The following is a 23,607-nucleotide window of genomic DNA, read 5'->3' as shown; positions in this document are numbered from 1 at the left end:
ATTGGAGAAGGAAATGGCAACCCACTCCAGTGTTCTTGCCTGGAGAATCCTAGGGACTGGTGAGCCTGGTGGGCTGCCGTCTATGGGGTCACACAGAGTTGGACATGACTGAAGTGACTTAGCAGCAGCAGCAGATAAGATAAACCACTCTCTAGGATTCAATATATTATCTGCTCTTGGCATGCTAATTTAACCCACAGCCGAAGAGGCAATAGTTTTCCTTGGTTATGCAATGTTTTAGCCTAGAGGGAAAAGTAAAGAAAGTAGGAATAATATCTGAATGTTGAAAGGTAGTTTCTGTTTCTTCAGGATTCTGGTTAATCCATACCAGTTTTCAAGTGCGTATTACTGAATTTAAATACAGTTGGGAGAGATATCCCTTTGAGATGAGATGTAGCCATTGGTTCCAATTTCAAAAGGATCTATTCCTTCAAGAGGAATCCACTACAGTGCAATTGATTTCTTTCCTATATTCTAATCTGCTCCTGTCAAAAAAATAAAACGAGGTTGCTTCGGCAGCATATATACTAAAATTGGAATAATGCAGAGAAGATTAGCATGGCCCCTGTGCAAGGATGACATGGAAACTCCTGAAGTGCTCCAAATTTTTATTTGCGTCATTGTAAGGCAGAAACCAACACAACACTGTAAAGCAATTATCCTCCAATTAAATATTTTTTAATAAAAAATAAAAATAATTGTCAAAAACAAAACCAAATTACTGAGAACTTTACAAATTGTCTCTCTTTCTCCTATTTTAATATCTTTTGATTTCCATTCATAATGTGTTAGGAGTCCATTCATGTGTCCCTATACCTTTTTATGCTACTGCTGCTAAGTCGATTCCGTCGTGTCCGACTCTGTGTGACCCCATAGACGGCAGCCCACCAGGCTCCCCCGTCCCTGGGATTCTCCAGGCAAGAACACTGGAGTGGGTTGCCATTTCCTTCTCCAATGCATGAAAGTGAAAAGTGAAAGTGAAGTCTCTCAGTCGTGTCCGGCTCTTAGCGACGCCATGGACTGCAGCTCACCAGGCTCCTCCATCCATGGGATTTTCCAGGCAAGAGTACTGAAGTGGGGTGCCATTGCCTTTTCTGATACCTTTTTATACACTCACCTCCATGTTCATTTCAGCACTATTTGCAATAGCCAAGACATAGAAACAACCCAAGGGTCCATTAATAGATGAATGGATAAGAAAGGACACAGTATATATACACAATGGAGTATTACTCAGCCATCAGAAAAGCTGGAAAGTCAGGAAAGAAACTGCCATTTTCTACAAATGAATGGACCTTGAGCACATTCTGCTGAGATAAGTCAGACAAAGTAAAACAAGAACTGTATGATGTCACTTGCTTCCCAGGTAGCTCAGGTGGTGAAGAATCTGCCTGTAGTGCAGGAGACCCAGATTCAATCCTTGGGTTGAGGAGATCCCCCAGATAAGGAAATGGCAACCCCCTCTGGTATTCTTACCTGGAGAATTCCATGGAAAGAGGAGCCTGTTGGGCTAAAGTCCACGGGGTTGCAGAGTTGGACATAACTGAGTGACTCACACACACATGCATACACTCATACACCCAAACACAAGATGTCACTTACACAAGACATAAAAAAGTCAAACTTATAAAAAAAAACATAGAGTAAAACAACGTTTAGCAGAGGGTGGAGGAGGGGGAGTATAAAACTGATGTACTTTAAGGGTACAAACTTGGCAAAGAGTAGTAAATAAGCTGTAGAGGTCTTTCTAAACTCTTGTATTCCTACTTGCTAAAATCCTGAATTAAGTGTGAAATCTAACTCCAGTGAGAACAGCTTCAATCAGTATTATTAAAAAAATAAAATCTATGACTTTGGCAATTTCATCCTTCTGTTTCTGTCTGATGTATTTCTCTAATTTCATCAGCATCTTAAAGTCATCTAAGTTTTGTGTTACTCTTTGTATTAATTTTCTCCTGTTCCTGACCTCTTTATGTCTGTAATTCTTTTAGGAAAAGGGATGTGTTGCTATTCTCACTTTCATCATATTTACTGCAAAATTCCACTCTAAGGTTTCTTCACTTGTCTCTTAAGATATTTACCAGTCTAGGACCTTAAAGTTTCCAAAGGTAACAAAAACTTCTCCTTTAAAAATTAGTGCTTCCTTTTTAGAGTAGGAGATTTCTACAATATTGCTTTTATTTGATATTTGCATTTTGCTAATATGGAGTGATAGTGACAACGAAAGGTGCATTTTTACTATGATCTGTGTTTCCTGCTGTAATGCTTGTTGCTTCTTTCTCTTTATCCTTTTATTTAGTTATTTTTAAATTTTTGATATGGACCGTCTTCCTACTTCCTTTCAGTGCAGTTCAGCTGAACTTGTCAAATAAACCTTTCTTGCTACTGGTGCTAAATCTAACTGGACTCAACCAATTCAAATGCTTTGTTCCCCTTTTCCCCCCTCCCAAATCTCCTGTTTGAAATGCAGTAATAAAGCATAATATTTAAAGTTGGTTCCATTCCTCACTGACTTGTTTTTCATCAGAATCCAAGACAATCTTATGAATAATTATTTTAATACTGTATGAATTGTATAATGGCTATCGTGATTTGCAAATTGGGCTATAAATACCCTTGAGAACGTAGCTTCTATAGTAGGAATACTAAAAGCTCTTGCAACACCTTAGAGAATTAACTCTACTCAAAACTTTGGGAGAAAATTATTTAGTATTAAAAAAATAACATTGACATATTATAGGAAATGTCATAAAATTATTTTAAAGGGTAAAGATGAGGCTTTAAAGAAATTTTATGACTACATTTTAGCAGTTTTGATCTAAGCTCAACAAATGAGTGAAAGTTTACATCCATTTTTCTCTGTCCTTATTGACAGATGCTGCTAAGAAGTACTGACCCAAATGTTTTGAAATAGTTATATCAAATAAGTATTTTCATTGCCCCTGAGCAAGCAAAGATGCTTCAGCATGAGACACTAACTTAATTAGGTTAAAATATATACAAACACACATAGACATTAAAAACTCAAGTTTTCAAAAAACATTTAATAACATTAGAAAAGTTCATGGACTTTTTAATTAAGTGAAAAATAAAGCTGGCTATGAAGCTTATTGATGATGGGAATTCAACTTTGGTTACAAAATACATATATTTTATTACGTGTGTATTAGCTGCTCAGTCATGTCCAACTCTTTGTGATCCCATGGACTTTCACCCACCAGGCTCCTCTGTTCTGGAATTCTCCAGGCAAGAGTGCTCGAGTTGGTTGCTATTTCCTTCTCCAGGGGAACTTCCCATCCCAGGGACTGAATCCAGGTCTCCTGCACTGCAGGCAAATTCTTCCCCATCTGAACTGCCACTATACATATAAACTAAATGCAAATGAACACAACACATAAACATTTTAAATGTCAAATGCTCTGTTATGTTGGTGGGATTTGGTGATTTTTATTTTCTTGTTTATATTTTTCTCTATTTTTATCAATAATTAAACATTCTATAATCAGAACAAATCTGTTTTAGTATTCAATACAAACTTTCATATTTGATTATATGTTCTTTTAGAATAGTGATTATATCCTATTTAACTTTGAGTCACTCGAATGAAAGCTGAAACCACCTACAGCACACAGCTTATTCTCTACATTAACATAACTCTACTCCACCATTAGGCTGTCTTCACCAATATCACTTTACTATTCCATTGTCTTCATCAACCAACATACGTTTACTATTCCAGGAAACTCGTGACCGGGAAGATAAGTTGAAGGTAACTTTATTGTTCATTTAGAAGCTTCCAGGAAAAATCATTTAAATGAACATCAAGCCATCAAGACTTTTCAATACATAGCATTAGACGACTATTTAGTCTTCTAGTCTCTTCTCTTTGTACACCCTCACCTCAAGACCTTCCCTTTGCAGTGTCCACCAATACACATTATTACATCATGATTATTTTTCAGTGCTAGTCACCCCTTCCCCCATCACCCCTACGTCGAAAGATCTTCCATAAACTGACTCCAAAATCTCATAAATATCCTAATTTTGCCTTCTTTTTTCTCTGAGGCAAGGAAATCTCTGTCAGAGTAGTGTCCTCACTTATAACGTAAGAATAAACTTACTTTTGTTTTATCATCAGGTTTGTCTGGTGAAGTTCCTTTTAGGGAAGGGAAGTTTCTTTTAGATGACAAAAGTGTGAGCAGCACAGAGCCTTATACCATAACAGGTGTTCAGCAAGTATATATTGAAGTAATATTCAAATGTAATTCACTAAATTATTGTCAGTGTCTTTGTATCTCTAAGAATACAAATACTCAATCCACCTTGTGATTGTGGACTCCTGTGACTCAATCCACTTTGAAGACAAACATGAATTGTACCGTACTTACCTTTTGGTGTCAATGGGCACATTTCATTAGAGAAATTTAATCTATACGTTGATATTTGCTCTCATTTCAAAAGCATATTTCAGTAATATTGTTCAGTATGAGAAAATGTTTTCCATCCTGTTCTTTTTCTTTACTTCCCATTGAAAATGTAATTTTTAGTTATGATTTGTTGTGTTCAGTCGCCCAGTTGTGCCCAACTCTTTACAACCCCATGGACTGCAGCACGCCAGGCTTCCCTGTCCTTCACTTCCCAGAGTTTGCTCAAACTAGTGTCCATTGAATTGGTAATGCCATCCATCCATCTCATCCTCTGTTGTCCCCTTCTCCTCTTGTCTTCAATATTTCCCAGCATCATCGTCTTTTCCAATGAGTCTGCTCTTCGCATCAGGGGTCCGAAGTATTGGAGCTTCAGCTTCAGCATCAGTCCTTCCAATAAATATTCAGGACTGATTTCCTTTAGGATTGAATGCTTTGATCTTCTTGCAGTCCAAGGGACTCTCAAGAGTCTTCTCTGGTGCAACATTTTGAAAGCATCAGTTCTTCGGTGCTCAGCCTTCTTTACTGTCCAACTCTCACATCCATTCATGAATACTAGAAAAACCATAGCTTTGGCTATATGGACCTTTGTCGGCCAAGTGACGTCTTTGCTTTTTAATACCCTGTCTAGGTTTGTCATAGCTTTTCTTCCAAGGAGTGTCTTTTAATTTTAGCTATGATGGATTAATGTAACTAATTAATTTTATTATCTGAGTTTTCTTGTAGACCTAAGTTTTGAAATATTAGCCTAGTAACAGAATTCATTAGCGCTATTAAGAAATGCAGTGGGTGCTTGATTTCTGGAGGTGTGTTCATAATCGTTATTCCTTGGCTTTAAGAAGGTAAGTCTTCTCCTTTCTTTGCCAGTTTAGAGCTGAAGAACTTAAGAATATAATAATCAGCACAGACTTGAGTCAAGTCACTTCAAAGGGAACGTGTATAACAGCATTTCCTTTAGAAAGTATTGACATATGTAAAGACAGAATGTTTCAATGGATAATAGTTGTGGTGAATTCCTATTATGAAAGCAGAGACAGAGGACACTACTAGAGACAAGTGGCCTACCTAGGCAAAGCACTTTTAGGCTCTGAGGCACTATCATAGCCAGTGTGATCAAACTTTAATGTACATACAAATTATTTGAAAATCATAGAAAAATTCAGACTCTTGTTTGAAGGTCTAGAATGAGCCTTGAAATTCTACATATTAAAAAACTGCCAGGTTATGTTAGCACATTTTGAATAGTAAAGATTTAACTGAAAGAAACTATGGCAAGTGGACTTGTCTTGTTTATCTCTGCTTTTTCGATTTTACATCCACCCAATCAAGTTCTGATTGTAACATGGGTTCTTTTTTGGTTTATCTAAATAAGAATATCATTAATCCCAAGGTTGTACTTCTAATTGTAAGTTAATATGTGAGCATTTTAAATTTATGTACTTATTTCTGTGATTCATTAACATGCATTTGCATCTATTACATGAAATTAACACAAACGATGATAGTTGATATTTATTGAGTATTTACTCTGTGACAGTTGTTATGGTCCTCTATATACACAGTACAACCTAATCTTATCCTAACAACAATCCTACAAGTTCCTATTTTGAGCATGACTTCACACATAAGAAGATTTAGGCTTGGGAAGTTTAAGTAATTTGCCTTAAGAAAAAACAGCAAATAAACAGCAGGATTGAAACTGAGGCAATCTGCCCTGTGGTAAACAGAGTAATGGTCTCCAGAGATATCCACTTCCTGATCCCCTTGAACCAGTGAATATGATACTTTACGTGCTAAAAAGGACTTCGAGGGTATGACTAAGTTAAAGACCTTGACATGGGGAAGTCATCTTGGATTATCTAGGTGGACTCAATGTAATCGCGAAGTATTTACAGGAAAAAGAGACAGTGATACTGGAATCAGGAAAGTGAGATATAATGATAGAAATAGTTGGAATGATGTGAGTTGAAGATGAAGGAAGGGGCTATGATCCAAGGAATACAGGTGGTCTCTAGAAATTGGAAAAGGTATGTAAATAGATATACCTGTAAAAAAGGTATGTTTACAGACAATCTGTAAACAGATTGTCTTCCAGTGTCTCCAGAAGGAATATAGCTCTATGAAAACCTTGATTTTAGGGTTATATCTTGATTTTGAACACAAAATAAAATTGTGTTCATACAAGTCACCAAGTTTGTGCTGATTTGTTAGAGCAGCAATAGGTAATTAAGAAAGGCCCTGAAGCTCAGGCTCTTCAATCAGGTATTATGGTTTCAGAATAAGAAAAAGGCAGAGAAAATAGAAAGGAGGAACTGAAAGCAGATTTTAGAAAAAAGAAGCAATAAACTCCTTTATAGCAATAAACTAGTGACCAATGAGGAATAACTATTTATTTAGCAACTGCTTTGTATACAGCACAGTGCTTGACTTTTATACATGATATCTTGTCTAGCTTTATGACAATTTTCTGCCATCTTTTGTTTTATTTTTAATTGGAGGATAATTATCTTTAGATCAGTTCATTCTGCCTTCAACTGAGTGACATGTATATCACTAAATGATGAGAGTACAAGGGAGAGAGCAGAAATCAGGGAGCTGAGCATGGGAACCTGGAGCCACCACTCACTAATGCACGGCTGTGGCCAAGTTACTGATCTTCTAAACACTTCAGGGTCCCTCTTTGGTAAAGAGAAACACTGTTAATTATATCTCTATTATAACATTATGAGAATTAAATAAGAGAATTTCCTAAAACATATAGAATGCTTGGAGTATAACAAAACACTATTTAAATATTTGTAAATAAATTGAAATTTTCCAACTCTGAGCAATATAGAAACAGTCCAATGTTCTGAGCTAACAGGATATGCCTAGAGTTTAGAGAAAAACAGGGGAGTTCAAAACAATGAGAATTGTTTTAACTTTAAAGTTCATTGTAGTCTTTCCTAGCTGATCTTTTAAAGATGTGTTTAAAATGTTAAGTGGGAGGGGAAAAGTTGGAATCCTAAGTCACTGAATGTTTGAAAATTATTCTCTCATCTGTGCATCCTTAGATATGACATCCTGTCTTTGTTCAAAATTTAATTACATTTACTATTTGTTTACTGTAATATTCTGACCTTTCTGATGGGTAATATCCTTTAATACAAAGACAGAAATATATCGTCTTTCCTAGGTTTTTGGTTGTCTTATCCCCTTTCCATACAACAGCAATTAATGATCTAAGGCTAGCACTGTTCTCCAAATATTTCAAGTTCAGATTGTCCCCTCATCCTTCATTTCACCACCAACCATTTTCATTAGCCTCCAATTTGGAGTAAATTTGTCCAAAATTTTCTGTTTTTAACTTTCCAATCATTTTGCTAATAATAATCCATGATTGTTTCCAGCTTAATTTTTTACTTCAGTCTCAATTATGAATTACTCTCTTCCATTTAGTTGGAGATCACTTGAGACTTATTAGTTAATGATTGGGCTCTCTTCGCATTCAGTAGTACTTTAGATTTTTACCTTTTATTTGACAATATTGATTAAATCCAATCCTTGCAACATTTATTGAAGACCTATTCAGAACTAGACGTAGTGGTAGGTTCAGAGGTGGATGTAAAAGGATGATCAAAACATCCTTTGTCTAAAGGAGTGTACCGTCTGATCAGGGAGAATGATAGGTACGTAAATAGCTTTTTGAAGAGATTAGTTTGGAATCTATACAACTGACAAAAGATGGCATATAGCTTCCTTGAATCCCATGTCCTGATTTACTGCAATCACTACTCTTGGCTTCTCCTATGTCTCTTGGTGACAATTAGGTCCAATAGCCTCATTTCTATGTGAAGGGTCAGAAGCTGAGCAAAGGAGAAAATATTTTAGACCTTTCTATAAAACGTTATTTTTCTTCATATGCTACTGAACTTCCTGTAGTTGTTCATTTCCCTTTACTTTCTAAGAGAGTTTATAATATGTATCATGTAAAGATCTTTATAATAATGCACTTTGGAGTTAGTTACCCGTACTTCTAGAATCGAAGAAGACGATGGCACCCCACTCCAATACTCTTGCCTGGAAAATCCCATGGACGGAGGAGCCTGGTAGGCTGCAGTCCATGGGGTCGCCAAGAGTCAGACACGACTGAGCGACTTCACTTCCACTTTTCAGTTTCCTGCATTGGAGAAGGAAACAGTAACCCACTCCAGTGTTCTTGCCTGGAGAATCCCAGGGATGGGGGTGCCTCGTGGGCTGCTGTCTCTGGGGTCGCACAGAGTCGGACACGACTGAAGTGACTTAGCAGCAGCAGCACTTCCAGAATATTAGAAATATATGAATTTTTTAAAGAAAAAACTCTGAGTCTCTGCTCCCACAGAATTACTCCTAGTCAGTTGAGGAATGTGGGTTTTATTTTAGGCTAACACACGTTTTGTGTTTTCATAAAGTTTATAATAATATTATTGAATTTGCTTTCTCAGTGTTATTCTTAGATTCCAAACATTTGAAATCTGGTTTTAAATATGAAACTTGGTGAATGCACTTAAGAATTTCTAGATTTAATTGATTCATTTTTACTTAATTCCTTAGTGTCGAATTCCAAGTAGCAGCATGTGAATGAGCTGTTCATGTTGTTCCTTAAAACCTACTGTACTGTTTTGGGTAGGAAAAAAATCCCATGCTGAACAATAGAGCTAATACTAAATTTCCCTTCTACCACTGAAGAACAATATGTGCTTAATATTCATCTCTGCTAAGTGACTATATAGATATATTTAAATTATACAAAATATTAAGGTAATAAAAACCCTATTTACTTCAGAAAATTTGCTTTAGCCCCAGCTATAAATACAAAAGTTTCTTTTTCCTTTTCTATTCTTAAAAATGTAGTTTCCTTGCTACCATCTCTTATATCACCAGACTAAAGAAAATTGTACCACCAGCTAATGACCCAAGTAGTCCCATTAATTTGGAGAATTTTGAAGAAGAGTGAAAAGAAATAGTGAAGTACAAAAAGATATTAAAATGATTAGATGTTTTGGTGACAGTTCTTCAAATACCTTAATTAATCCCCAGGAGACTTAGTGATAAAGAATCTGCCTGCCAATGCAGGAGATGCAGCAGACCCAGGTTCAATCCCTGGGTTGGGAAGATCCCTTGGAGGAAGAAATGACAACCCACTCCTGTATTCGTGCCTGGAAAATCCCATGGACAGTAGAGCCTGGCTGGCTACAGTCAATGGGGTCATGAAGAGTCAGAAATGACTGAGCAACAGAACACCCACACATTTTAGATCTTGGTGCTATCCTCAAATGGCACCCCACTCCAGTACTCTTGCCTGGAAAATCCCATGGGCGGAGGAGCCTGGTAGGCTGCAGTCCATGGGGTCGTGAAGAGCTGGATGTGACTGAGCGACTTCACTTTCACTTTTCACTTTCACGCATTGGAGAAGGAAATGGCAACCCACTCCAGTGTTCTTGCCTGGAGAATCCCAGGGACGGGGGAGCCTGGTGGGCTGCCATCTACAGGGTCTCACAGAGTTGGACACGACTGAAGCGACTTAGCAGCAGCAGCAGCAGCTATCCTCAAAATATTTTGAAATCACCCTGGAAAGAGATTGCTACCTTTTTCATATTCTCTGCAACTTCCTGTGGTTGCAACAAAAAAGACAGGCAGCTAGTTGCAGAGGTTTAACCTCCACCCACTGACCCCCTCACCCCATTCAGCTTTGATAATGAAATGTCACTAACAGCACATCATTCTTCTCCTATCCCTCCCTGGTTCTCCTGAAGGAAAAGATTAGTTCCACTCATAAAAGTGTAAGGATTTATGCTGTTTCTGGTTTCATGTGATTACATCATCAGTTAGTCAACAGCCAAAAGTCAATAAATATTTACTGAACACATATTACATGGTAGGCACATTGCCACTTAATATCAATGCGGATTAGATTCCAACAGTTATGGGTTTCTTGGCTATACAAGAGTCGGGCACAAAGAAATAAATAAATGCAACATTTCTATGGAAATATTCATTTATATCCTCTTATTTAATGGGATTTAATGGTATCTGAGGCTGTCCTGAGAAAAATAATTTGAACCTTGTTTATTATTAAAGATGAGTGAAAACAGGCCTGATGGATTGTGGGAGCCCTGGCTGGCTGGCTGGCTGAATTCGCTGTCGTGTCTGATTCTTTGCAATCCCACAGACTATAGCCCACCAGGCTCCTCCATTCATGGGATTCTTCAGGCAAGAATACTGAAGTGGGCTGCCATTTCCCCCCCCAGGGGATCTTCCTGACCCAGGGATCGAACCCAGGTCTACTGCATTGAAGACAGACGCTTTAACCACTGAGCCACCAGGGAAGCCTAGTATATGTCAGATGACATTAGCAAATAAACAGTCTTGACCCTCAAATATCAGAGAAGAGAGACCCCATTCGTATATGACTCTGGTAAAGAATCTCCTATCACCAAGAGAATCTGACTTTCAAAGATTTCATTCTCTGAGCACAACCTATTACTTTCAGCTAATGCTCTTTTAGTAGTGCCCTCATATCATTCTTTGATCTGTTTTGGTCCTACAAGTGATTTATCCTACCACTTTTTATTATTTCTCATCAACTCATATGTCTTCTTTTCCTCACCCAACTTTACAATCATTGACTTTTATTAAACAAAATATTAGGTGCATAGGTGCATAGGTGCATAGGTGCCTGCTAAGTCACTTCAGATGTGTCTGACTCTTTGAGATGCTATGGACTGTGGCACACCAGGCTCCCCTGTCCAAGGAATTCTCCAGGCAAGAACACTGGAGTGGGTTGCCATTTCCTTCTCTAAACACTAGGTAGTCTTAGAAAAATTCTATATCTCAAAAATTCCACTGCCACATGAAATATACAATTTAATATATAAGACTCATTTAATTTAATTTATTTAATCAAGATATTCAGGAGGAGGGCAAGAGGAGAAGGGGACTACAGAGGATGAGATGGTTGGATGACATCACGGACTCAATGGACATGGGTTTGCGTGGACTCTGGGTGATGGACAGGGAGGCCTGGCATGCTGCGGTTCATGGGGTCGCAGAGTCAGACACGACTGAGTGACTAAACTGAACCGAACTGATGCGAAGAACTGACTCATTGGAAAAGACCCTGATGCTGGGAAAGATTGAAGGCAGGAGGAGAAGGGGACGACAGAGGATGAGATGGATTGATGGCATCACCAACGCAATGGAAATGAGTTTGAGCAAGCTCTGGGAGATGGTCAAGGACAGGGAAGCATGGTGTACTGCAGTCCGTGGGGTTACAAAGAGTTGGGCATGACTGAGCAACTGAACAACAACCATTTAGTTTAGTATAGAACTGTACCTGTCTACCATCTTATCCATAGCACCTAGTGTGATATCTGACACATAATTGGTACTCGGTCATTACTTGTTGAATACTTAAGTAGATGAACACATATAAAATGTATTTGAGAACCACAGATTTGTAAAAACCTAAATTTAATAAAAATTATCTGAAACTATAAATATTTCTGGTTTTATGAATGACAAAAAGACATTTATAATAGATACAAGTTAATTCTTATACATTTCCATCAAAGTAACTAGAAAATAATAAATATCATGAAATGTGCAGGTTATATGAAATTTGTAGTTGTCTGTTCTATCAAGTATGTTGTGTTATGAACCTATTATTATTTTTGGTAACTCTACAACGGATGGTATACATTCAAGTACATGTGATCGTGCAGTCACCCATGTAGTTTGTCTTGACTGTATCGAGCATTATGTTAGTTCTTTTGGTTCAGTCTAAGTTCCCTGGATTTTGAGAGGTAAAATAAAAAACTTAATTTTTAGTTTAAATAGAAAATTAAAAAAAGACACTCATGCTGTGTCATCATAATAAAAACTGTTCATTCAAATTCTACCTTCAATATTTTCTCTCAGCTCTGAAAAAAAAAGTGAAAATGAAAGTGTTAGTCACTCAGTTGTGTCTGACCCTTTGCGACCTTGTGAACTGTGTAGCCTCCCAGGCTCCTCTGTCCATGAAATTTCCCAGGCAATAATACTGGAGTGGGTAGTCATTCCTTTCTCCAAGGGATCTTCCCAATCCAGGGATTAAACCTGTGTCTTCTGCATTGCGGACAGTTTCTTTACAATCTGAGCCACTGGAGAACCCACAAACTGTATTGCTGAGAATCTATGTACTTTTCTAAAGCAGCAACTTATTATTCAAATATATTATTTGAATTTATTAGTATTATTTTCTTGAGATCATACAAATCCTAGTGTTATAATAGATATTTGGGGTTCATTTTGTTTAGCCTCTGATTATTGGTGCTGAAGGAATGAAGCAGGGCAAAGGCTAATAGAGTTTTGCCAAGAGAACGCACTGGTCATAGCAAACATCCTCTTCCAACAACACAAGAGAGGACTCTACACAAGGACATCACTAGATGGTCAACACTGAAATCAGACTGATTATATTCTTTGCAGCCAAAGATGGAGAAACTCTATAGAGTCAGCAAAAACAGGACTGGGAGCTGACTGTGGCTCAGATCATGAGCTCCTTATTGCCAAATTCAGACGTAAGTTGAAGGAAGTAGGGAAAACCACTAGACCATTCAGATATGACCGAAATCAAATCCCTTATGATTATACAGTGGAAGTGAGAAATAGATTTAAGGGCCTAGATCTGATAGATAGAGTGCCTGATGAACTATGGACAGAAGTTTGTGACATTGTATAAGAGACAGGGATCAAGACCATCACCATGGAAAAGAAATGCAAAAAAGCAAAATAGCTGTCTGGAGAAGCCATACAAATAGCTGTGAAAAAAAGAGAAGTGAAAAGCAAAGGAGAAAAGGAAAGATATAAGCATCTGAATGCAGAGTGCCAAAGAATAGCAAGGAGAGATAAGAAAGCCTTCCTCAGTGATCAGTGCAAAGAAATAGAGGAAAACAACAGAATGGGAAAGACTAGAGATCTCTTCAAGAAAATTATGATACCAAGGGAATATTTCATGCAAAGATGGGCTCAATAAAGTACAGAAACGGTAAGGCCCTAACAGAAGCAGAAGATATTAAGAAGGGATGGCAAGAATACACAGAACTGTACAAAAAAGATCTTCACAACCAAGATAATCATGATGGTGCGATCACTCACTTAGAACCAGACATTCTGGAATGTGAAGTCAAGTGGGCCATGGAAGCATCACTATGAACAAAACTAGTGGAGGTGATGGAATTCCAGTTGAGCCATTTCAAATCCTGAAAGATGATGCTGTGAAAGTGCTGCACTCAATATGCCAGCAAATTTGGAAAACTCAGCAGTGGCCATGGGACTGGAAAAGGTCAGTTTTCATTTCAATCCCAAAGAAAGGTAAAGCCAAAGAATGCTCAAACTACCACACAACTGTACTCATCTCACATGCTAGTAAAGTAATGCTCAAAATTCTCCAAGCCAGGCTTCAGCAATACGTGAACTTCCAGATGTTCAAGCTGGTTTTAGAAAAGGCAGAGGAATCAGAGATCAAATTGTCAACATCCGCTGGATCATGGAAAAAGCAAGAGAGTTCTGGAAAAACATCTATTTCTGCTTTATGGACTATGACAAAGCCTTTGACTGTGTGGATCACAATAAACTGTGGAGAATTCTGAACAAGATGGGAATACCAGACCACCTGACTGGCCTCTTGAGAAACCTATATGCAGGTCAAGAAGCAACAGTTAGAACTGGACATGGAACAACAGACTAGTTCCAAATAGGAAAAGGAGTATGTCAAGGCTGTATAGAAAACTCATAAATGAACCCACATTTACACAGGCAATTGCTCTCTGACAAAGGAGGTAAGAATATACAGAGGGGTAGATAGCTTCTTCAATTAACAGTTTTGGGAAAACTGAATAGCTATATGCAAAACAATCAAACTTAAGTTTAATATGGATTAAAGACAAATATAAGACTGGAAACCATAAAACTTTTAGAAGAAAACATAGGCAGTGGGTTCTTTAACATTCGTCTGAGTAATATTATTTTTTGGATTTGTCTCCTCGGGCAAAGGAAACAAAAGAAAAGTAAACAAATGGGACTATATCACACTAAAAACCTAATTAGAAAATAGTTATGCATATCTCTGTTCATTGCATCATATTTGCAGTAGCTAAGATATGGAGGCAGCCCAAGTGTCCATCAGCAGGTGAATAGATAAAGAAGATATGGTACATATACACAATGGAATATTACCCAGTCATAAAAAGAATGGAATCTTTCCACTTGTGGCCACATGGGTGGATCTAGAGGATATTATACTAAGTAAAATATGTCAGATAAAGGCAAATTCCATATGATTTTGCTTATATTTCAAACCTAAGAAAGCAAAGCAAATGGACAGATATAACAGCAAAAAGTCTTACAGACACAGAGAACAAGTGGATGGATGTCTGAAGGGAAGGGGGGTGAGGGAGGGAAAGAAATAGGTAAGAGAGATTGAGAGGTACAGACATTAAGTTGCAAAATGAATGAGTCATGGGTATGAAATGCACAGTGTAGGGAAAACAGTCAATAACTACACAAAGTCTTTGTATGGTGACATATTGTAATTATACTTATCCTGCTGATCATTTTGGAAATTTTAGAAATATAAAATAACTATGTTACATAACATGAACTAACCTAGAGTTATAGGTTAATCATATATCAAAACAACTCATACAAAGAGATCAGATTTGTGGTTACCATAGGCAGTGAGTGAGCTGGATGGAAAAAGTATAACTTTCAGTTATATGATAAGTATTCAAGTTGTAATGTGTAACATGGTAAATATAATTAATGCTGTTATATGCTACATATGGAAGTTGTTAAAAGAGTAAACCCTAAGAGTCTTCATCAAAAGGGAAAATATTTTTTTTCTATTTCTTTAATCTTGTATCTGTGAGATTATGGCTGGGGAAGGGAATGGTAAACCACTCCAGGATTCTTGCTTGGAGAATTCCATGGACAGAGGAGCATGGTGGGCTATCGTCCATGGAATCGCAAAGAGTCAGACACAACAAAGTCACTAACACACACACACACACACACGAAATGATGGATATTCACTAATCTTGTGATAATCATTACATGCTGTATATAAGTCAAATCATTGTGGTGTACAACTTAAACAGTGCTGTATGTCAATTATATCTCAATAAAACTGGAAAAAACACTAATGGTTTCTGTCTAGTAATCTTTATATGTAATTTTTAGGTTCCCCAAAGCTTGATACTTAATGTTTACAATAAATATTTAATGAATGGCTGAATGAACATAATCATAATCTTCAAAGAATACATACAATACTTTATTATCATAAATTCTAATTCCTTTGAAATAGATTTATTAATATCAACTAAGGAGTTCAGTAATATGCTTGGCATTTCTTTTTTCCAATCACTATTTTTCATCTCTGTTCTGTCAATCATCTTTTTCTACCTCTTAATGGTTTAAAACCTTTTTTTATCACACTCTTTGATTAAAATTCAGTTTGGCTTGGATAAAACTCCTGTATTCTGACTGAATCAGAGTTAATAAGCATTCTCTTTCCCACTAGGTAAATTCATGGCTGGAATGGAGGTCTTTCTGCTTCCCAGTTCTCACATTCCTTGAAAGTGAAAGTCCCTCAGTCGTGTCTGACTATTTGCAAATGCATGGACTGTCCATGGAATTCTCCAGGCCAGAATGCTGGAGTGGGTAGCCTTTCCCTTCTCCAGGGGATCTTCCCAACCCTGGGATCAAACACAGGTCTCCTGCATTGCAGGCGGATTCCTTACCAGCTGAGCCACAAGGGAAGCCCAAGAACACTGGAGTTTTTAACCTATCCCTTCTCCAGGGGATCTTCCTGACCCAGGAATAGAACTGGGATCTCCCACATTGCAGGTAGATTCTTTACCAACTGAGCTATCAGGGAAGGCCCCACACATTCCTTGAGTCATTAGCATTTTCCATGGTGGACCATGCCTTCCTTCTTAAAACAATTTATTCACTTGACTTGGATGCTGCATTCTCTTGGGTTTGCCTTTCTCCACTGACTGTACCTACTCAGTTGCCATTACTTAATCCAGTTCTTTTGCTGCTCTCGCTGTGGTCCATGGGGTCACTAAGAGTCGGACACGACTGAGCGACTTCACTTTCACGTTTCACTTTCTTGCATTGGAGAAGGAAATGGCAACCCACTCCAGTGTTCTTGCCTGGAGAATCCCAGGGACGGGGGAGCCTGGTGGGCTGGCGCCTTTAGGGTCGCACAGAGTCGGACACGACTGAAATGACTTAGCAGCAGCAGCAACAATGGAGTACTACAGGGCTTTGCTTGCAGTTTTCTTCTCTTTTCTCACATTTTCTTTCAAGATAACTTCACCATAGCATAATGTTAAGTGCCATTCATATTCATATGTTAATCATTTATATGCATATGTCTGTCACTCAGTCTTGTTTGACTATTTGAGACCCCATGGACTGTAGCCCAACAGGCTCCTCTGTCCATGGGATTTCTCCAGGCAAGACTACTGGAGTGAGTTGCCATTTCTTTCTCCAGGGAATCTTCCGGACACAGAGATTGAACCTGGGTCTCCTGTATTGCAGGCAGATTCTTGACCCTCTGAGACAGAAAGGAACAGCAAAAGATGTTTCTTCCTTATCTTCCTTATTTCCAGTTATTTAACTATCTCATATCTAATCACTCATGTTTCAAACTTCAGTGACAAAGACAGAACTCCTACATTTCCTTCTTCTTTTCATCATCCTCACCTCAGGAAATGACCTCTGTTCATCCACATGATGAGACCAAAAATTGGGAGTCAACCCTGACTTCACTTTTTTCTTTACATCCCAAACTAGTAAAATATTCTCTCCTAAACCAGTGTAACATTCAAGGCTTGCTCCATCTTTCAGTTCAGTTCAGTTCAGTCGCTCAGTTGCGTCCAACTCTTTGCAACTCCATGATCCATCTTTAGCCTACTCTTATTCCAGAGTACTTTCCTGTCCCCAGAGGACTGAGACTGAAGTTACATTTTCCAATGAAAATGGGCCACTTTGAAGCTAGGTTTCTCAAATGTGAATTTGTTTTTAAAATTATATATACTTGCTCAAAATTTGAAAGGCAGAAGTAAGGTAGAGACTATATTCTTCAATCTTAGATTTTATTATTCCTTCAGTTCAGTTCAGTTCAGTCACTGAGTCATGTCTGACTCTTTGAGACCCCATGAACTGCAGCATGCCAGGCCTCCCCATCAATCACCAACTCCCAGAGTTTACCCAAATTCACGTCCATCGAGTAGGTGATGCCATCCAGCCATCTCATCCTCTGTCGTCCCCTTCTCCTCATGCCCTCAATCCCTCCCAGAATCAGGGTCTTTTCCAATGAGTCAACTTTTCACATGAGTTGGCCAAAGTATTGGAGTTTCAGCTTCAGCATCAGTCCTTCCAATGAACACCCAGGACTGATCTCCTTTAGGATGGACTGGTTGGATCTCCTTGCAGTCCAAGAGATTCTCAAGAGCCTTCAACACCACAGTTCAAAAGCATCTATTCTTCAGCGCTCAGCTTTCTTCACAGTCCAACTCTCACATCCATACATGACCACTGGGAAAACCATAGCCTTGACTAGACGGACCTTTGTTGGCAAAGTAATGTCTCTGCTTTTTAATATGCTATCTAGGTTGGTCATAACTTTCCTTCCATCTTTTAATTTCATGGCTGCAATCACCATCTGCAGTGATTTTGGAGCCCAGAAAAATAAAGTCAGCCACTGGTTTCCCATCTATTTCCCATGAAGCGATGGGACCGGATGCCATGATATTAGGTTTCTGAATGTTGAGCTTTAAGCCAACTTTTTCACTCTCCTCTTTTACTTTCATCAAGAGGCTTTTTCATTCCTCTTCACTTTCTGCCACTACGGTCGTGTCATCTGCATATCTGAAGTTATTGATATTTCTCCCAGCAATCTTGATTCCAGCTTGTGCTTCTTCCAGCCCAGCGTTTCTCATGATGTACTCCGCATATAATTTAATTAAGCAGGGTGACAATATACAGCCTTGATGTACTCCTTTTCCTATTTGGAACCAGACTGTTGTTCCATGTCCTGTTCTAACTGTTTCTTCCTGACTTGTATACAGGTTTCTCAAGAGGTGTGTCAGGTAGTCTGGTATTCCCATCTCTTTCAGAATTTTCCACAGTTTATTGTGATCCACACAGTCAAAGGCTTTGGCATAGTCAATAAAGCTTGCTTACTAGGTATTCAGTATGTGTTTACACTGGCTACACATGTTTGAATGTTAGGTTTATGGGTCAAAATAGTCTTAAAATACAACTTTAAAAATTTTAAATACTAGTTTTTTTTTTATGGCTGATTCATGTTGATGTATGACAGAAACCATCACAATATTGTAAAGTAATTATCCTCCAAATAAAAAATAAAACAAACACATCTTTTGATGTGGAGAGGACCTACTCTCAAGCTGTTGGCTTCACACACACACATACCTCATTCAGCTTCATAACTAACATCTTCTTGAGCTCAGCACAATGATGCAAACACACTTTGTGGGGCCTGATTCCACCACTCTTATTAAAGTCATTAAGGGCTTTGGAGGGGGTGGGGGATGGTAGTGGGGAGTATGGAGGAGCCTTTTAGAGTAAAGACTGGCTGCAAGGTCAAGCCCAAGACAACTACTTTACTTGGAAAATGAGAAACACTCTAAGGTGTAAACACATAATGTACACTTTCAAATATCCAGAGATAGTTATTGCTACTGTGTGAGAAGGAAAGAATATATTATTAAAAACATTGTAATCTTAACTAGAGAAAGAGAAAGGCTATCTAAGTCCTTGGCTTTAGTTGAACTTTATTTTGTTTTATACTTTTTTATACATGATTACTGCAGAAACAGTTCAACCAAAAAGACTACTGCCATTCAGGCAACATTCCTTTTGTTATTTTTATTGGTGTTATTTCATCGAACAACAAAACTTCAAGACTTCGTTTATTTATTCAATATGTAAATATTGTAGTTAACTCATGCCAGGAAGAAAAAATATATAACAGATATTACTATGTAACAATGATTAAAATAGTAAGACTTTTTGTTAAAGTATTTTGACAGAATAAATTTATGTTCCAGTCAGTCACCTTAATGTTTATCTCCCAGATCAAAATGTTTATTATGCTTTTCAAAACACTATGTATATACATGTCCTAAACGGTAGGAATATAAGCATCATTGTTTAGTTTGTATTATAATATTATTAATTCTGAATGGATTCCAGTAAACAATGAAAATTGTTCTTTAAATTATTGTGCTAAAGAACTGCTTAGCATCATATGGGTCAAAAATAAAACAGTTGTTTTCAGCTGACATTCTCCAGTGTTCAAACAGGCAAAACTACATAACCATTTCCCACAGATCAATTATGCCATTATTTGAGCCAGTGGTGAGCTGTTATAATACTGAACTATTTAAAATCAATTAACAAACAGGTGCCAAAATGAAACTATTTCATGGTTAGCTAACAATTGGAAAAATTACTAGGAAATTACTTATTGAGATTTAGATCTTGGTTGCATCAATAACTGTAAGAAAAATGTTCTTCCTTTTTCACCACCAATGACTGAAATTAAAGACTGGAAGCTTTAAATTAAAGGCCAACTGGGACCACTTGATTATAGATGCTGCTTCTTAAACTTAGGTGAAAATACTGTGTGTCAATTGGAAGAATTTTATAATTAAATTTATTTTGAGGTTCACAATTTGTTTTCATCTTTCCTAATTGCATTGTTTTTGTTTTTGTTTTTCGGTAAAATTCACAGTTAAGTGCTCAAAGAGTCAATTCACAAATCATAAAGATACTAGAAATACCCAAATAACAAAGATACTAGAAAGTTTTCCTTATCCCTAGAAATACCTTCATGCCCTTTTACCTCCTTCTCAACATCTATAAGGGAGAAGGCAGTGGCACCCTACTCCAGTACTCTTGCCTGGAAACTCCAACGGACGGAGGAGCCTGGTAGGCTGCAGTCCATGGGGTTGCTAAGAGTCAGACATGACTGGGCGACTTCACTTTCACTTTTCACTTTCATGCATTGGAGAAGGAAATGGCAACCCACTCCAGTACTCTTGCCTGGAGAATTCCAGGGACGGGGGAGCCTGGTGGGCTGCGGTCTATGGGGTCACACAGAGTCGGACACGACTGAAGTGACTTAGCAGTAGCAGCAACACCTATAAGCAAAGATAGTTTCAAATTTTGCTAAAGTTTTAAACTTAATGTAAACAAAAATCAAAGAATATGCATTTGTGTCTGCTTGTTTTTTTGTTTTTTTAAATTTCCATTGTGTTTATGCTATTGATTTCAGGTCTCTCTTCTTATAGCATTTAAAGTCATAAAATTAATGAATTTGGCCTACTTTATATGCATGTGAACATTTCCTTCTTTTTTTTTTAACTAATATTCAGTTGAAATATTTTCGAGTTTTGTTTGTGAACTATATGTTATTTAGAAGTGTGCTGCTTGGTTTCTAAGTATTTGGAAGTTTCTTAGTATCTTATTGCTATAGATTTCTAATTTAATTCCATTACAGTCACAGAATACACTCTGCAAATTTCAAATTTTTCAAAATTTGTTGAAAATGTATTTTTGCCCTAGGATAACATTTGTGTTAACAAATATCCCATGTGCACTTAAAAATATTGTGCACATTATAGATTTGGGGTGTAATATCACATAAATCTTGGCTCCCCAGGTGGCACTAGTGGTAAAGAACCCACCTGCCAGTGCTGGAGACATGGGAGACATGGGTTTAATCCCTGGGTTGGGAAGATCTCCTGGAAAACGAAATGGCAACAAACTCCAGTATTACTACCTGGAGAATCCCACGGACAGAGAAGCCTGGTGGACAACAGTCCATAGGGTCGCAAAGAGTTGGACATGGCTGCTTGACACACATCACATAAATCTTAATTAAGTTAACTTGGCTTATCATTTTGTCCAAAACCTTTATCTTTACTGATTTTAATCTCCTTGTTCAATCAATTGTGTTTCTTCTTGTGTGTATGCTCAGTCATGTCTGACTCTTTGCGACACTGGAATATAGCTCACCAGGCTCCTCTGTCCATAGGATTTTCCAGGCAAGAATACTGGAATGGGTTGCCATTTCCTCCTCCAGGGAATCTTCACAAACCAGAGACTCAACATGCGTCTCCTTAGTCTCCTGCACTGCAGATTCTTCACTACTGAGCTATCAGGGGAGCCCTATCAGTTATGATAGTGGATGTTAAAACTTTCAGCAATGATTATTTGACTTGTCTAATTTTACCTTTAGTTATGCCAGTTTTTGCATCATATGTCCTGGCATTTACAATTTTCTATCTTTGCTGTGAAAGTGCTGCACTCAATATGCCAGCAAATTTGGAAAACTCAGCAGTGGCCATAGGACTGGAAAAGGTCAGTTTTCATTCCAATCCCAAAGAAAGGCAATGCCAAAGAATGCTCAAACTACGACACAATTGCACTCATCTCACACGCTAGTAAAGTAATGCTCAAAATTCTTCAAGCCAGGCTTCAGCAATATGTGAACTGTGAACTTCCTGATGTTCAAGCTGGTTTTAGAAAAGTCAGAGGAACCAGAGATCAAATTGCCAACATCCGCTGGATCATTGAAAAAGCAAGAGAGTTTCAGAAAAACATCTATTTCTGCTTTATTGACTATGCCAAAGCCTTTGACTGTGTGGATCACAAAAAACTGTGGAAAATTCTGAAAGAGATGGGAATACCAGACCACCTGATCTGCCTCTTGAGAAATTTGTATGCAGGTCAGGAAGCAACAGTTAGAACAGGACATGGAACAACAGACTGGTTCCAAATAAGAAAAGGAGTTCGTCAAGGCTGTATATTGTCACCCTGTTTATTTAACTTATATGCAGAGTACATCATGAGAAACGCTGGACTGGAAGAAACACAAGCTGGAATTAAGATTGCTGGGAGAAATATCAATAACCTCAGATATGCAGATGACACCACCCTTATGGCAGAAAGTGAAGAGGAACTCAAAAGCCTCTTGATGAAAGTGAAAGTGGAGAGTGAAAAAGTTGGCTTAAAGCTCAACATTCAGAAAATGAAGATCATGGCATCCGGTCCCATCACTTCATGGGAAATAGATGGGGAAACAGTGAAAACAGTGTCAGACTTTATTTCTTTGGGCTCCAAAATCACCACAGATGGTGACTGCAGCCATGAAATTAAAAGATGCTTACTCCTTGGAAGGAAAGTTATGACCAACCTAGATAGCATATTCAAAAGCAGAGACATTACTTTGCCAACAAAGGTTCGTCTAGTCAAGGCTATGGTTTTTCCTGTGGTCATGTATGGATGTGAGAGTTGGACTGTGAAGAAGGCTGAGTGCTGAAGAATTGATGCTTTAGAACTGTGGTGTTGGAGAAGACTCTTGAGAGTCCCTTGGACTGCAAGGAGATCCAACCAGTCCATTCTGAAGGAGATCAGCCCCGGGATTTCTTTGGAAGGAATGATGCTAAAGCTGAAACTCCAGTACTTTGGCCACCTCATGCGAAGAGTTGACTCATTGGAAAAGACTCTGATGCTGGGAGGGATTGGGGGCAGGAGGAGAAGGGGACGACAGAGGATGAGATGGCTGGATGGCATCACTGACTCAATGGACGTGAGTCTGAGTGAACTCCGGGAGTTGGTGAGGGACAGGGAGCCCTGGCATGCTGCTATTCATGGGGTCACAACGAGTCAGACACGACTGAGGACTGATCTGATCTGATTTGATCTTCCTAATAAATTATCCATTTATCTTATCAGTAGTCACTGTTTTTCTCTGGTTAATATCCTTTGTTCTGACATCTAATTTACCTAATATTAAAATAGCTAGAAAACTAGGAATAAAACCACCATCTAACCCAGCAATCCCACTCCTAGGCATATACCCTGAGGAAACCAAAATTGAAAAGGACACATGTATCCCATTGTTCATTTCAGCACTGTTTACAATAGTTAGAACATGGAAGCAGCCTACATGTCCACTGACAGATGAATGGATAAAGAAGCTGTGGTACATTTGCACAGTGAAATATTACTCAGTCATAAAAAGAAATGCATTTGAGTCAGTTCTGATGAGGTGGATGAACCTAGAACTGATTATACA

At 38.1% G+C, this 23,607-nt stretch overlaps 1 non-coding gene across 1 annotated transcript; it reads left to right on the top strand.

The window, feature by feature from the left end:
- The first annotated feature begins 507 nt into the window (after nt 1-507).
- On the top strand, nt 508-610 carry LOC113904530. Its single transcript, XR_003514550.1, has one exon. It is a non-coding gene; the product is annotated as a U6 spliceosomal RNA (small nuclear RNA).
- The last annotated feature ends 22,997 nt before the right edge of the window (nt 611-23,607 follow it).

This window comes from Bos indicus x Bos taurus, chromosome 14 (genome assembly GCF_003369695.1).
Source record: "Bos indicus x Bos taurus breed Angus x Brahman F1 hybrid chromosome 14, Bos_hybrid_MaternalHap_v2.0, whole genome shotgun sequence".
NCBI classification, from domain to species: Eukaryota; Metazoa; Chordata; class Mammalia; order Artiodactyla; family Bovidae; genus Bos; species Bos indicus x Bos taurus.
This window is presented reverse-complemented; position numbering and strand designations above follow the sequence as displayed.